We start from the raw sequence: 16,917 nt of genomic DNA on the forward strand, positions 1-16,917 counted from the left end.
AAAGCTTCTGCTTCTGCTATTTAATGCATCGATTCCATTGAACAATTTGATAGAGTCTGTTCTGTACACTCCAATACTTTTCCAGACTTTTCCCAAGTCATACATTTTACGCTTTTATTCTGAAGGCAAAATCAGCCCGACATCCGGTATTATTCTGGCTGTCCCTGCCTTGGCTTGACGCTGCCGCCGAGGAGCTTACCTGATCCTTCCCTTCCCACCATGCACCGCGGCACCGGGCTGGCCGGGGTGGCCATCTATCTGCCGGTGTGATGAACTGCGGACAGTCGGCGGCGGATTAGAAACAGTTTGGTCTGGAGCCTCGTGCTCCAAACTAACAGAGAGGGAGCTGTTCACCAAAGTCTCTATTTTATTTTCCCCTCAGAATAAACTGCAACATTCTCTTCTCTTCTCTTCTCTTCTCTTCTCTTCTCTTCTCTTCTCTTCTCGAGGGCTTGGGTTAGGGAACAATGACGTAATGTAATGTATAAGTGAACATATGGCAGCTATTTATGCATTAAACAAAACAATGCATATGGGGCAGCATGCCTATGTAGGTGACCAAGCAGATTAATAGGATGGTGTGTGTGTGTGTGTGTGTGTGTTTGTATACTGTCTGTTTCTTTGTTGTTGTTTCTATTGTGTTTTTTTCCCCCCTATTTTTCTATTTTCTTCTATTTTGTCTTGTTGTTGCCATGCTGCAGGATCATTTGCCCTTTTGGGACAAATAAAGTTGAACCTTGAACCTTGTTTCTGTACATCATTTATATGTGATCTGTGTTTTTCAGTGTCTTATATATCAGCTGGTGAGAGATAGATTCTCCAAACAGAGAAAAAAGCAATCATCATGAGGCAAAACTAACTTTTATTATAAATCCGCAAGGAGACAAATCAAATTACGACCACAGTTTAGTACTCAGCTGCTCAATACTCTGCTCTTTGTCTCAGATTTGTCTCTATAGTGTGTATGTGTGTGTGTGTGTGTGTGTGTGTGTGTGCCTGCTTCTGTGTGTAAGTAACCAACCAATCAGATTAATTGGGTGGTCTGTGTGTGTGTGTGTGTGTGTGTGTGTGTGTGTGTGACCCCCAGGTCACAGAGACCCAGTGTTAGCAGCATTAATGCAGCATTAGCTAATCCGGTGGAGGTGCAGGGGTTTAGGAAACAATCAACTTGAGTTACATTAACACTTCATTACTGCAGCAGTTAGCTGGAGTCAGAGGGCCGAGGCTCAGCAGCTTAGCACGGAGGAACACAAACACTCAGGATCTAAAGGAGTAGGGGATGTAGGTGTGTGTGTGTGTGTGTGTGTGTGTGTGTGTATGCGGAGGGGGTGGGGGGTTAACAACCTGCCTGCAGAGGAACACAGGCAGATTGTTTTGATTGATTTCAATGGAGAGATCAGTTAATGAGTATTTGTTTACCTCATTTACATTTAAAGTGGTAAATCGACGTGTTCTATCCTTTTTTTTTGTTTTTTATTTAGTCTCCATCTTTGTTGCCCCAGCCTCACTGTGGTGTTTCTGCACTGCACTTCTCACAGATCACCTGTCAATCAAACAGTGTGCGTGGAGCTTGGATTTTCTTTTTTTTTCTGTGTTACTTCAGTCGGTGATGGCGAGTAACGGAAACTTCTTTGTATGAAAATGCCAGCTTACATTTAGCTGAGAATAGAGGGGGAGAGAGAGTAAAATTAGTGAGAGGGATGGCAGAGGCGACTATCAGAAACAATGAGCTGAAAATTCAGAGAGAGGGAGACAGAGAGCAACTCAGGCAAGAGGGAGTGTCCAGAGAGAGAGTACTGTGTGTGTGTGTGTGTGTGTGTGTGTGTGTGCATGCGTGTGCTTTTGCATGTGCCTGTGTGTGACAGTTATACGAGCGGTGGATGGACGGCTCAGCTGTTGGGTCTGTAGCAGCAGCAGCAGGACCGGCCATATAAGGTCAGGGTCCTTTAGGGAACTCCTCCCCCTGCAGACCCCATGTCCGCCTGCGGGTCAAGGGATGGATTGGGGTCAGGGGGTCAAATTATCAGGTTCTTATGAGTTGCTGTGCAGTACAGTCTGTCATGGAGAAAGTTTCAAGTTGCGACATGGACTCCTGTTGAAAAGTGCCAAGCTTGTCCCTCTTTGATTGAACATATAAGAGCGTCATGCATTCCAAAAGAAAAACAACGTTTGGGAGTTGCTGTGATACTACTAGTGTTTTTGTATAGTGTTTTTGTTAGAAAAATATTTTCTCTTTTGGGACAAGCACTTCAGTGTCTTTACAGCCTAACTTAAAGCTGCGCTAGGAAAGTTTTTAATGAAAAAGTTAATCCAAAATCACAAAGTTCATCCTAAATCCTAAAGTGGGGATGCAATACATGCCCCATCCCCACTAACTGAAACCCTGTATTTACCCAAATTAAGATGCCCTAAATTCAATTCTGCTGTCAGCTAGCTACTGGAATCTAGCCTAGCTAGTAGCTAACTAGCTAGTTAGCTAGCTAACTTCCCTGTTAAATTCAAGCAGTCATTGCAGTTGTTGTTCCTGAGATCGCTAGCTAATTTGATATCTGTTAGGTCTATCCTCACTTATGTGTTAAGTAAAGAGTTTCCCACCCTGAGTGTTCAAAATGGCCGCCTTGGGATTACCTCTTGCTGCCATTTGGAGCCGCCAAAGTGCAAAGTTGCCTTGTGCAACTTTAAATATTGTCATTGAGTAGTTTTAATGGCATAAACTGAGTTAACTTTCCAGGATTAACTGGGGGAGTTATCAATAACATGAGTCTTTTTTTTTTTTTAAATTGTCCAAAATTATGTGGCCCTAACTTGTGATATCTATTGGATGCGTGTCTGTGCACTGAACCCAAAAGATAAGAAACATTTTCCATTTGGAGGATGTTTTAATACACACCTTGCAGTATCAAACCGTTTCCCCTGGCAGTGTTAGTGCCTTGTTCTTTCTTTATTTCTCTAGTCTTTATTAGAGTTATACAGAGCCACAAAATATTCCCTGTAAAACTCTGTGGGTCAAAGTTCATTCACTCATCACCCCCTGACCCTGCTGCAGCAAATAAAACCGCTTCATCTGTTCATCTGCTGCCATGAAAACATTTATATTCTCTGCTGTAGTCTGAGCCGGTGTAGATAACACACAACATGCTGCACTTGTCATTATCAGAGTCAGTTAGAAAGCACCACCACCCTTCCTTCAGTCTTTTAAATCCATTTTTATAAAAAAAAAAATTGAAATAACTCTCCTAAGTGTTTGTTCTTATTTAGTATTTATTAATCTATTATTCACAAAGTTTTATGTAATTTCTTATGTATTGTCCTTTAATGCTCTGTAAAGTGCTTTGTAAACTTTGTAAACTCTGTTTTTGAAAAGCTGCTATATAAATGAAGTTTATTATAATGTGTTATCCCCTGGGATGTATATTTATTATTTCCCCATCAATCAATCAATCAATCAATCAATCAATCAATCTATCAATCAGTCAGTCATGGGAATTTGCCATCTGATTTTGCTGTAATCATTCCCTATAGAGGAAACATTTCAAAATAAAAGTCTCATTTATTCACTAATGAAGCAAAACCCATCCTTTCCTCTGTTATGAGGTTTTATCTTAGCTCCGCCCCCCAGATGACTCGGCATTGTTTTAGCTCTGCCCCCCGATGACTCACCATTGTTTTAGCTCCGCCCCCTGATGACTCAGCATTGTCTTAGCTCCGCCCCCCAGATGACTCCGCATTGAAACCCTTGAATCCAGTGAGACAGCTGACTATCATAATTGAATTATCGCTCTGCTTTATTTTGCTGTCACCTCCGAGTGAGAGCTGTGCTGAACGCCCCATTAGTGCCGCTGGCTCTCATTACAATGTCAACATTAAAAATAGAAGCATCATAACTGTGCATGCCTAATTATTTATTTATCTAATCGCCTAATAGATAATCCACTGAATATCAGTTTCTGTGACTGGAGGGGCCTGGATTTAACCTGCTGGGTGTATATAAGGTAAAACCAGGCCGGTAGTGTGTGTGTGTGTGTGTGTGTGAGTGAGTGAGAGTGAGAGTGAGAGTGAGAGTGAGAGTGAGAGTGAGAGTGAGAAAGAAACAGAAAGTGAGAGACTAAGGGGAGACAAAGAAAGAAAGAAAGAAAGAAAGAAAGAAAGAAAGTAGTATATCTTCCCATAGTGCATCCTCTGTGAGGCTTTAATGGTTGCAGGGTGTTTGTGTGTGTGTGTGTGTGTGTGTGTGTATGTGTGTGTGTGTGTGTGTGTGTGTGTGTTATGTATAAAGCTGCTAATCACAGAGAATGAGATCAATGCAGGAGACAGGAGAGGTGGCAGTTCACACCGGCAACACTAGACTGCTGCTGCGCCCAACAGAAAGCCGTCAGTGGGATGGCACGACATGGTGTGGGATACAGCTGGATGTGTGTGTGTGTGTGTGTGTGTGTGTGTGTATGTGACACATGTACGGGGATAGGCTTAATAAGCGCAAAGGTGTGAATAGTAGACATAACTGCATGAACATGATGCAGACACACACAGTCACAGAATTATGCAACATACACACACACACATACATACATGCACCCACACCCACATGCAGAAGAGGAGAGCTCAGTAGGTTTAAACTGACATGTATCCATGTCACATAATGTAAAATGTCATTAAGCTGTCTTGGTCACCGTCCCATTGATGAAAAATTAGGCAACACCATACAGGAATTAATGAATGAATGAATGTGCAAACAGCCATGTTTGCACATTCACACCCATTGACACACCCATGTGTCATGCATGTGGAGAAGTAGTGATTTTAGTATGAATAGCACTGGAGTTGTATTGCCACAGGATAGTATTGTGACAAAAAACTTAATAGAAAAGACTAACGGTGGCTAGTTCTGGATGCAGCTTCCAGTCTTTTAGCACAATTTTTTTGAAGAATTTCCTGACGAAAAAGACCACAGCTGATAAAGTTCTCTTTTCTAAACAGTACCTCAGTAACTTTTACTCTCTCTACATTTTAAACTAGGATTATCCCCGAAATACCCCAATCCTCGAAGGCCCCATTAAGTCAAATGTAATAAAAAGCCATTCAAAAATCACACAATGAGACTCCAGGGTTAATCTTACCAATTATATTGGTTGTGTGTCCCAACTATTTTTATTTCGCCAAATAATAAAAAAAATCCTTCTGGGCTAATCTAAAGTTAATTATATTGTTATTACTCCTGAACACTCCAAAATGAATGGATAGAATCCTCCTGGGATTGTCTCCCCAATAATAAAGGGTATGTACCTTAACTATTTTTTTTAACACTCAATAATAAATTTAACTAATTAAATATAGCCATAGCAGCGATGGCTGGGTTCATGCCAGTACAGCAGCCAGAGCTGAAACGTGGAAGTTTGCATTAAGATTACTGTCAGTTTTGTTATATTGAAGAATGTAATGGCAAGTTAAAAGTGTCAATATCCAACTTCGTATTGACTTTACTGTGTTTAGCTGTACACTCAAAATGCTGCTGTTGGGCAAAATCTGGTCTGATCTGTATGGAAATTGGTGTGCATGTTCCACATAAAGGTTGGAACATGATTGGCAAGTTTCATAGCATTTTGTGAAATTCTGTTTGAGTTATAAGCAAAAATGTGCCCATGCCCACTTTCACTAATGACGACCAAACTTCAGATTTTGACTAGGATGCCCCCTATTGGTCAATATTTGAATGGCTTTGCACACATGTTCATTCATTATATGTGAACATGTTGTCTAAGTTTCATGATGATTGGACCATCTATCACAAAGTTATAACAATTTAGCTTATAGGCCACGCCTCCTTCACAACTTTAAGAGTTAATATCTTCAAAACTACAGTAGATATCAACAATCTATAAACAAAATTTAAAGAGCGTAGGACCATTGTTGCTACTGACCGATTTTGGTGGTAATCGGTCAAACGGTGTAGGAGGAGATGTAAAAAAAATGTTTTTCAAATAATTCAAAATATCTCAAAATTTTTCCAGGCAAACCTTGAGGGCCCTTGGCAAATTTGTAGAGTATGGTTAGGTGGACATGTGTACCAAGTTTCATGTAAATCGGACAAACGGTGTGGGAGATACAGCCCTTTAAACTTTTTATTTTTGACCTTTGATTATAGCGCCATCATCAGGCCAGAGGGGGTCATATTTCATGTGGGTCTAATTGAAGCCATACTAGACCACGGTGCAAAGTTTCATGGCTCTAGCATTTACCATCTCACGGGAAATTGAGCCCAAAGAGAAAAACAATAATAATAATTAAAAAAAGTAAAATTAATTGATTAATTTATTAATAATAATCACAGAAAGTGCAAACTTCATACAAATCTCCATAATTGCCTGAACAATTCTCTTGACAAATTTCAATACAATATAACGCACCATTGGTGAGATATGAGTCCAAATAGCATGGCGATTAATTTAATCAGTTAATTAATAACAGTTATTATTATAATCATAAACATATCAAAATCAATAGAGTTCTTCCTCTAGGGGTCATCAATGTCCATACCAAATTTGAAAAGATTCTTATAAAAACTGTTCAAGTTATCGAAGGATCTGCGGCGGACTCAGCGGCGGACGCGGCTGGGGTGAATCCATAATATCCCTGAAACTCACATTTCGGGGATATAATTATCTACTTTTTTACTTTTACTTCAGTAGATTTTTACACCGGTACTTTAACTTCTAATTAAGTAAAATATCAGTGAAGTAACAGTACTTCTACTGGAGTAGGACATTCTAGCACTCCTTCCACCACTGCTGGAATTAGCTCAGGTATCGTGTGCACGCTTCCCCTGCTGGTCACGGATCAAATCTCACCAAAACCTTCCCTCCTGCTGCACCTCCCTGATTCTGTCTCCCGCTCAGCCTTCCTCCTTCCCTCCTGCTGCACCTCCCTGATTCTGTCTCCCGCTCAGCCTTCCTCCTTCCCTCCTGCTGCACCTCCCTGATTCTGTCTCCCGCTCAGCCGTCCTCCTTCCCTCCTGCTGCACCTCCCTGATTCTGTCTCCCGCTCAGCCTTCCTCCTTCCCTCCTGCTGCACCTCCCTGATTCTGTCTCCCGCTCTGCCGTCCTCCTTCCCTCCTGCTGCACCTCCCTGATTCTGTGTCCCGCTCAGCCGTCCTCCTGCCTCAGGCTCAGGTCAGGTGCAGGTGGACGGACAGAGGGATGGAGGGAGCGATGGACAGACTGACAGCTGAGTCGAGGGAATTCAATCGGGCGAGCTGGCATTGGAGATCGGAGGACCTGGAGGGGCGGCACTAAACATAGCAGCACACGGTTCACCCTCCTTCACCCCACCCCCACCGCCGGTCGCCCCGAGTTACATGACTGACTCACGTTTCAATGGAAGCACACAGAACACAGAGAAAACTGCCAGTTTCCTAAGATATGATCCAAAAATAACATATATGTAATCTGTGTGTTACTCAGAAATAGAATGGCTTTTGTCGTTCTGTGTAGCTCAGCGGGCGATCACCGGTCCTGGCGCTGCAAAGGCTAGGAGTTATTTTCAGATATTTGTCCGCCAAATAGGCTAGATCAAACCGTATTATTAATTTAAATAACAAGTATGAGAATACAACACTCAAAGCTGTGGAGCCTGGAATGAGCTTTCATCTCTCTCATATTTCTGGTCCTATTTTTGGTTGAATAAATCCCTCCACTTAGTGTTCATTGTCCATTGCTTATGATATTGTCTTACAGATTACAGTGACTGTGGAAGGTTAGGATGATAAATGTGTATTATAAGACCTTAAGTACCATGCCGACCCTTAGTGGTGCAGTGCGATGTGTTTTTCCATCAGGTTGTGCTGTGTGCAGAGTTTGGTTCAGTGCAAGTACTGTATGTGGTAAGTGTGCATTAAAGGGTGATGGTACCCCCAGTTTCAGTTTCTCTCCACTTACCCCGCTAGTTTGAAAATTGCAAAGCTTTGGATGTGGAGAGCAGTGGGGGAGGGGGAGAGAGTCGAGGGGAGTGGCTAAAAAAATCAATCTGATTATGTTTGACACTACGAAACATCCGATGGCGTTCACCTAATTGTCGATTTAGCACCTAAAGCATTGGCAGTTCAACATACAGTATGCACTTACATGTGGAGGTAATGCCTAGTATTATTGTCTTCTATCTCAAACAACATCTAGATATCAGTTAACATCTCAAAAAATATGCTTTAGTGTTTCGGATCCCTCATCAAGTCAGCTATGACTTCAGAATTTGTCTCCTCCTACAAATTTCTCATCCCATCCCCTTTGAATGACGGTGGCCTGTAATTGACACAAACAATAAAGTCACATTTTCACGATAGAGAGGAGTAAGCTAGCTAATCAGAGCAGACATCCAACTGAAGCCTCTAGTGAAGAGGTAATACATCACCATTGTAAATACTATAATAATAAAACTGATTCGTCATTTGTGTTTTTTTGGCTTGAGGACGAGGCTTTTTAGCCTTTGTAGCTGAAATGTCTTTCAATGCTTTTAAGAAGTTGAAAATGTACGAAGGTGGAGGGGGGGTTGGGAGCGTCTTGAAATTAATCATTGGTATTGATCAACAAAGATTACGATCATTTTGTGCTATGGAGCAGGAATTATTTTACCTATTACCCTTGTCTTCAGTCTGTAATGTGCAAACAACAAACACAGCTGCTCAGTATTCCTATGGAAAAACCAAATGGTGCTGGTAGAGTCCAAGGCCTGTATATACTGACACTTACAGTATATATGGGCCTGCTTCTAGTCGTTTCTCCATGTAATCCTTTCCTGGTGGAGAAACAGATTCCTCTCACTTTTCGTGCACGGAATCACATTACTTGCATTTTAAGACATGAGAGCAGGCCAGTTGCAACTGATTCAGCCAAAGTGTTTGAAACACGTCAATGGAGTGAACAGATTGGAAATTTGAGATGTAGTATAGTACCATAACATATTACAACACCAGTGATTCATACAGTGCAGTGTAGGCTACAAACCTCACTTCCCATTGGCCTAAAAACACGATCGCTCCCTGCTCTTTCCATCCCACCCCTTTTCACCGCGTGTCAAACTTAACACAGAGTCACACACGTCGACAGGGTCGCCTTACAAATGCCTGGGTCTATTTGTGGGCTCCTCAAGCTCCCAACATGTTTCGTCCCTGCTCTGGCTCCGGGTCCAGGTCATGTGTGAGGAATCCAAAGAAGGCGTGAGCGTCCTGGATCTGAAGCTTCCTGTGGCCCGCTGTCCCGTCTCGCTTTCAAAGAGGCTCTTATATTCACCCTTGAGTTTTGTACTTGAGGAGTTCGGGGGCGATTTTTTGGCAGACTGCAGAATTAAAACAACGTCGCTTTCCTCGCCACCAGTTTATGTTTAAAACACAAATGTTGTGTCTGTGAAAGATGTAACATTTCTTTAACATTCCTGTGTTCATTTTCAACCCACTGCAACACTTTTGTTACTAACAAATCTTTAGTTGGGACAAAATTAACACAAGATATATAATCCATAATTGCAGACAAATGGATATCTTTAGAATGACATTTCCTTTTCAAGAGTGTGCTGCTCACCTCATTACCTCCTATTGATTTGGATTCAAACCACAGAACCTGAATGGACAGAACGGTCCCTCCACTGTTTACCATGGTAACAGGTAAAGGTTTTCCTTGCTATGGTGACAACGCGGTCTGGGCTCGGGGCTGTAAAGTGTGTCACACTCGCTTGAGAACTTGTGCAGATGAGTCTGTTAGCAAACTCAACTGAAAGCTAACGTTAGCGACGAAGCTAACGTAGCTTTGTCAAAGACTCTACTTCTCTCTCTATCTCTTCTAGTCAACATTAGCATGTTAGCAATCTACATGGCAGCAAGGACACAGAGAAGCTGCTTCGGTTCTTGCTGCAAAACGTTTCGTCTCAGCAACTTGTCGTAAGTCAGTTTATACAGAAGCTAGCCCAACGGTTCACATAAAAATGGCCGCCACTCCGACCATCATGGCGGCTGTGGCTCAGGAGGTAGAGCGGGTCGTCCACTAATCAGAAAGTCGGTGGTTCGATCCCCGGCTCCTCCAGTCCACGTGTCGAAGTGTCCTTGGGCAAGATACTGAACCCCAAATTGCTCCCGATGGTTGCGCCAGCACCCTGCGTGGTAGCTTGCCACCATCGGTGTATGAATGTGTGTGTGAATGGGTGAATGTAGGCATTGTTGTAAAGCGCTTTGAGTGGTCGGTAGACTAGAAAAGCGCTATATAAAAGCAGTCCATTTACCATTTCATGGAACATTGATTTGACTGGGAATGGTTGACTGTTCTATCCATTTGAGTTCTGTGGTTCAAACTCCTCCACATCCTATTCATAGATTAGACCTCTTTCTGACTGATTTCTGTCTGAATATGATGTAAATAAAATCATCTCTAATGTGCTCCAGTGGAAGCAGTCAGTATCCTGTGGTTGTTCCTGGCAGCTCCCATGTGTGAATGTGTGAATGCATGTAACCCTCAAATATGTCGTCAGGCCATCGCTGTAAATAAGAGTTCTCAGTCAGCTTGCCAGCAGGCTAAATGAGGGTTAATACATAAAAGAATAAAAACTATGCGTGTCTCAGTGGGTCATTCCTGACATCCCGTTGACAAAGGTTTGGTTTAAACGGTGTTATCCAGGGATCAGGGCGCAGAACAGCTGCAAGCCAGAACTTGATAAAAACACAACAAGTAACCTGGGAAATATACAGTAACTCTACAATTCTCAAGTCACAGAAAACAGTGTAACATTGAAATAAAAGTTGTCTTGCATGCTTCAAAATTATATAAAGAACTTGTAGCTCAGCAGATGTACAGTGTTCTCATGCTTTCTCACACACATGATGCATCCTGGCTAACATATATAGAACACTGACATAAACACACGAGACGTATTAATGACATACACAAACATAAATTACATGATCATGTATACACAGACAAACATGCATGCACGGATGCATGTATGAACACACACACACACACACACACACACACACACTGCCAACTCTGCCCCCATTTGCGTGGTGGAACAGCTGCATTTGTGTAAAGCCCTCCTTCCCCCTCCCTTTCTCCTCCTGTCTGAACCCCGCCCACAATCACACACACACACACACACACACACACACACACACACACACACACGCACACGCACACACACACACACCCTCACCTCCTCCATGCAGTCTCATATGAACCCCAGGATGAGTAGCTGCCACCTCAATACTAGCTAGTGGTGATTATATAATATAGTAACAGTTGAATTTACAGGTTATTATTGTGTTTTTATTGAATTTTTAAAGTGTGTTTTCAATATTATAATCAAACATCAAACACAATAAAACATCAGAAAATTACATCAAATTTAATATCATGTAATTAAATATACAGTTGCCCATAAAGTAGTCAACCCCCTAAATTATTTGCATATTTATTTGGCATGTTTATTATTTCCAGCTCTGATTATAATAGTTACCATGCACTCACAATGTGCTTATAATGGGGTTTCAAAGCGTTTATAATGCCTTATGAAAATCACTTATCAAGTAAAGTGTTACCATTGAAGAGAAACAGTCCATGGCACTCTTCACTTAGAAAAAAGTTAAAAGGCCTGTATTTTAGTGGTTAATGCATGGCATTACAGATTAAAAGTTGCACAGGTTTTTTTACTTTTCTAAGAGAAGAGTAGCTTGGATTTCTCTCTCTTCATTGCTCTTTGAGTCTGAACACCCCAACTTCCAATAAGCACCCCTCGGCAAATGTACTGAAGCCAAGGCAGCGTTCCTCCTCTGGGCCAATGTAAAGTGTTGAACTGAACTGAATATAAATCCTGAACTCCACGCTGTTCTCCACCATCCTCTCCAGTCTCCTGCTCTCTCACCTCCTTCTCTCCTCCCCACTTCACACCCTGTTCCTGGTTACATAACTGTCCTTGCTGCCTGTTGCCCCCGGGGCAGCTGCAGGGCTCTGGGGCTGTTCGGCTCTGGGGGGGTGACGGGTGGGGGAATGGTGTGTGTGGGGGATGGGGGGGGTGGGGGGGGGGGGGTGGTGGTGGTGGCGGATACAGTGACAGTCTAAACTGGGAGCCTGGATCGATGCCAGAGCAGCATACGAGCTAGAGAACTAACTGGTCTGAATGGGCAGAAGACACACACAGCACATATTGCACTTCAGTCAGCAAGACCTTTGAGGTTCATTGACAGGGGTTTTAGTTAAGGGATGAAGTGGAGGGTAAACCTACCTGTACTCAAAACTTTAACCAGCTTTCCTTGTGAAAATAGAGTTTACACACATTTTTAGCCTATAAATCTTTATGATACCAATTCATAGTAATTTATATGGTATTTAGATTCGTAGTAAGTAAGTGACATAAATAAATACCACTCTGAAGATATCAATTTTTTATATTGGTGGGGTTTTGTATTACAGTGATCACCGAATGGATTTCATAGTTTACTCAGCTACTGATTTGCCATTACATCACTGATCACAAGGTTTTGGTAGATAACAAGGCCAGTGTGTCACTATTGCAGAATGTAGGCCAGTTTCTGATCGTATTGGTTGGCCTGAGGCCAGCACATACTGTCCTTCAGTCAGACAGATATTTCACAAGGAATATGATTCAGTAGATAAAAGGTCAAGCATGCATCCCTGTTAGAGCTTAATGTTTTTATGCCTGAGCCCAGCGACACTGGACTTGCTCTGTTTGGAATGGGTGGGACTGAATTTCTCCCTTAATGCTGCAAGTTTTAGTTGGATTTGGGCTCAAAAACATACTTTAATCTCAAGTTTTTATAAGCAGATCGCAACATTGGGCTTTAGTTGTGTTTGGGTTTACAAAAAGCTACACTTCTTGAGCTCTGTTCAGCTTTAGATGGAACTTTTATGGGTTCATATCAGGCCAGACTCAACATTTTCAGCTCCCATTAGGCTCTAATCCTTGTGCCCTTTTCATTCCCCTTCCTCTTCTAAGACTCTTCCTCTTCCTCCTGTACTCCCTCATCTGTCCCTACTGTGCTTCCCTGCCCTTCACACTATTCCTGAGACTGTGTGGGAGAACGCATTGGCTGAAGTGCCTGTATGTGTGTGGTTGCATATATCATTTTAGGCATTTCACCGACACACACACCAGTGACAACTGTTTTGTAATAATTAAGTGTGTGTGTGATTGTGTGTTCATGCATATGTGTGCGCTGGTGCGTGTGGTGTGTGGTGTGTGGCCTGCAGCATGGGTGAGGGACATGCAGGGACATGGAGAGAGACTAATTTGGTAAGTTGTGTTTGTGGACGGGCAGGCCACAGCTGTGAAACTGGACCCTGGGTATTGATTTAGAGCAAAGGAACTGAGACTCGGAGTTGCTCTCCTATCCCTGCACTCTCCAAGTCAGTCATCTGCAAATTTGTAGTTACAAAAGCAAGCTGAAAGGCTGGAACTTATGCAACCACAAATACATGCACAAACCTGTTCAACTTCTGCCACGGTCCAGTATGCACTGTGGTACCATGCAAGTAGGCCTATATCTCTCTGGACCAGAACAATCAACACAAATTCCTGTACGTTGATTGTACTTTGTGAATTACATGATTATGACTCTGACAAACAATCATTTAGGCAGCCACCCATCCAACACACTCTTCACACTTATTTTTCTAATCATTTTTGATAGCAGGACTCAATTATCAAAATTTGGAGTAGTGTTCTCAAACAGATACTTGTGTTAATCCAATAACATCTCTGCTTTACTGGCTTACTGGCTTTACTACTTCATTGGCGAGTAGGAAGTTTAGGGACATCCATCGTTTGACTTTGGACAGGATAGGTGCACCTCAAAGTTTAGGAATTGGGAGCGGTCATTTGGTTTAATGGGCATATAGAGTTGAATGTCGTCAGCATAGCAATGAAAATAAATTAAAAATTTACTGAGATAGTTTTAGTGAGAGGTAGATAGAGAATAGCAACGGGCCCAGAACAGAGCCTTGTGGCACACCAAAGTCCACATTACGTCACCTACTATCACTCAGCATAGTGTATGCTAAAGTGTTAGCGTGGATCATTGGAGTGAACGATCTCCCGGGGACAAATGGATAATTTCATGTTCGCTTAAGGGATAAGCTGACCAATAGGCAGACCTCCCAAAAAGCTGGTGTATTCCTTTAAAAGAGTGCCTTAATTGTTAATTCAATGTCCTGTTTTAACCTGGTATATTTTGGGGACGATTGACCTGTTGCTACCCCGAGTCTCTGCATGGACCTTACGTAACCGGCATGAAATCTGAATAATACGGGACCTTTAATTGAAATCTCAGTTCTCTGTTGCAGCCTGGTGTGTTTTGGGGAAGCCTGGATCTTATGTAACAGGAGCTCTGTTTGCTGTTTCTGTCTGCGTCACTGTCTCTCTCAGCCCCACCCCAGGGTTTCTTCTCTGTCACATGATGTGTGTGTGATTTAATATCTGTCTGCGGGTAGATAACTGAAGTCTATCACGTTACTAGTGGGGGGGTAATGATGCTGGCACCTGTACAACATGGAGCAGGGCTCAGGGTCTTACAATTGGAGCCAGGTCTGATCCCGGGAGTACGACCTTTTGTGAGGCCCGAGCCTGACTAGAGCCCCAAATTTTCTCGCATTATTGCTAAAAATAGTATTTTTCAACCATATTTTTGACCCCGAGTTGAACCCAAACCCGAGAAATTATGTGAAAAATTTAAATCAACTCATTAAAGGTCATCAAAACCCTCAGACCAGCATTGAATGAATTCATTTTGTTTTGTCACACTGTAGATAAAACGGAAATCTTAATTCAGCTGTGATTTTGCTTGTCATGTTGATTTTTTTTGTTTGATGGGTGGTTTGTTTCTTTCCACTATTTTTCACCAATTTCAAATTTTCTGAGAGCATCTTTCTGTGTATTTTTATCATATGTTATCATAGCGTTTCTTCTCCATGTGTCTTCATGTTTTATCACTCTGCAAATCCTCTAAACTGAACTGTTATGGGTGTACGCTGCTGTGTAGCTGTTGATAAAAACTCACTATAACAGTGTGTGTTCAACATGCTGTCTGTCATGACATAACAGCTGTGTCTTTAAGACTCCTGCTAGAAATAGATACAAAGCCATATTAACCTGAAATAAGTCAGCCAGGAGGTTGATTGCACTGACGGACCGGCTGGTACCGAACCTCTTCATTCAAACTCCAGAGACACACTCCAAAAACGCTACACTCTTTCACAAATACACACACATGTACACACGTATAATATATATGCACCCATGCTCACAAACACATTCAAAGGCAAAAGCACACACACGCACGCACAGTGAAAATTGTAAACATATTTCTCTACTTTTTGTGTTTTAATGGACTGTAGTGCCTGTGACTGAGTGGTTATCCTCAATAATAGAAAATAAAACAAAAACATAGGGAAAGAGGTCTGTTGAACACACACACACACACACACACACACAAGGAGCGGATGATGTGAATTGTCATATTTTCACACCTTCTCCTCCCTACTCAGACTTATATAAAGCGACACTGGCATTTACTTTTGCCCTCTTCTGACTTCCCCTGCCTCTTGAGGCTGGACAGCCTATCACTATGCATCATCACATGACATTTTTACACAAGGGGCGGCAACACATATCTGAAATGGCGGTGTGTGCTTGTGCAGACACACACACACACACACACACACACACAAACACACACGCAGACACATCCACTTAGTAAATTGGTAGATGAGAGGGCCCCAGCTCTAATGAAATCTGATCTATAATCGTAACATTATGATGATGTAATTCAAGACAAAGTGGTTATTTTATCTCCTGAAGCCCGATGGTAGACCACCGGTTATTTTAACTCCCCAAGCTGCACCTTCGTCAACTCACTGAGGACGATTATGAAACTCCCCACATACTGCACATACTGTATATGCACCAAGTGTACAAAATATTAGGACTTCCTGTTCCTGATCAACTGACCATGTGAAAACTACGATCCCTGATTGATTTAAGCTATTAGATCCTCTTCAGTCATAAGTGGAGAGAAGACAAGTTAAAAGTTTTATGTCCTGTCATCATGGTGCATGTCTGTCTGTGTGTGTAGACACATTCTTGTGAACACAGTAACTCAAGAACAACACATGATACAACCTTCATACTTACACCACATGTTCCCCCTCTGGAGCATATGATCTGAGTAGATTTTGGAGCACCTTGCTGCATAAAATTTGCATATTAATGAGAAAAAACGGACTGAATTTCTTGAAAATACTGCAATTCCATAATGCTTTAAGATACTACTATTAATACCGCCCATGTGTTATGTGAAGACAAGTGTGTTGACATAGAGATATTTGCTAATGAAAGCTTTAATTAATGAATGGCTTCATTAGCGTAACTGGTTATGTTTAATATATCATGGTGATTATGGCGGGGCATTAGGCAGCTCAAGTGCCTCTTGTTAAGCCTTGAGACAACTGAGACACCAAATATTTTGTATGCTCAATGTGTGTGTGTGTGAGTTGGGGTGTGTGTGTGGGTAAGGGGACGGGGTCCTTGCATGATTATGCTAGAGTCGGGGCAATCTCATTCCAACTAAGTTGAGAAATTGAGAAAAACTTTTCTCCCTACCCTTTATTTATTGACCTAGCATTTCTCCATCATGGTCATTCTGGCTATACAGGAATATTTATTACATCTTCTGTCTGGGCATTTCGGCTTTGACTCTTGTACTGCTTACTGTTGGTTGACGTAATGTTACCGATCTAGAAATGTAAGCCTATTCTACTGTTACACTCATTGGAAGTCGCTCTAGGTAAGATAAGAGCATCGGGTGCATGTCTAAAATGTAAACCTAATGTAACTCTAAGTTCACCACATTGCTATTATCATCTTCATTTCATT

Source organism: Centroberyx gerrardi, chromosome 6 (assembly GCF_048128805.1).
Source record: "Centroberyx gerrardi isolate f3 chromosome 6, fCenGer3.hap1.cur.20231027, whole genome shotgun sequence".
Lineage (NCBI taxonomy): Eukaryota > Metazoa > Chordata > Actinopteri > Beryciformes > Berycidae > Centroberyx > Centroberyx gerrardi.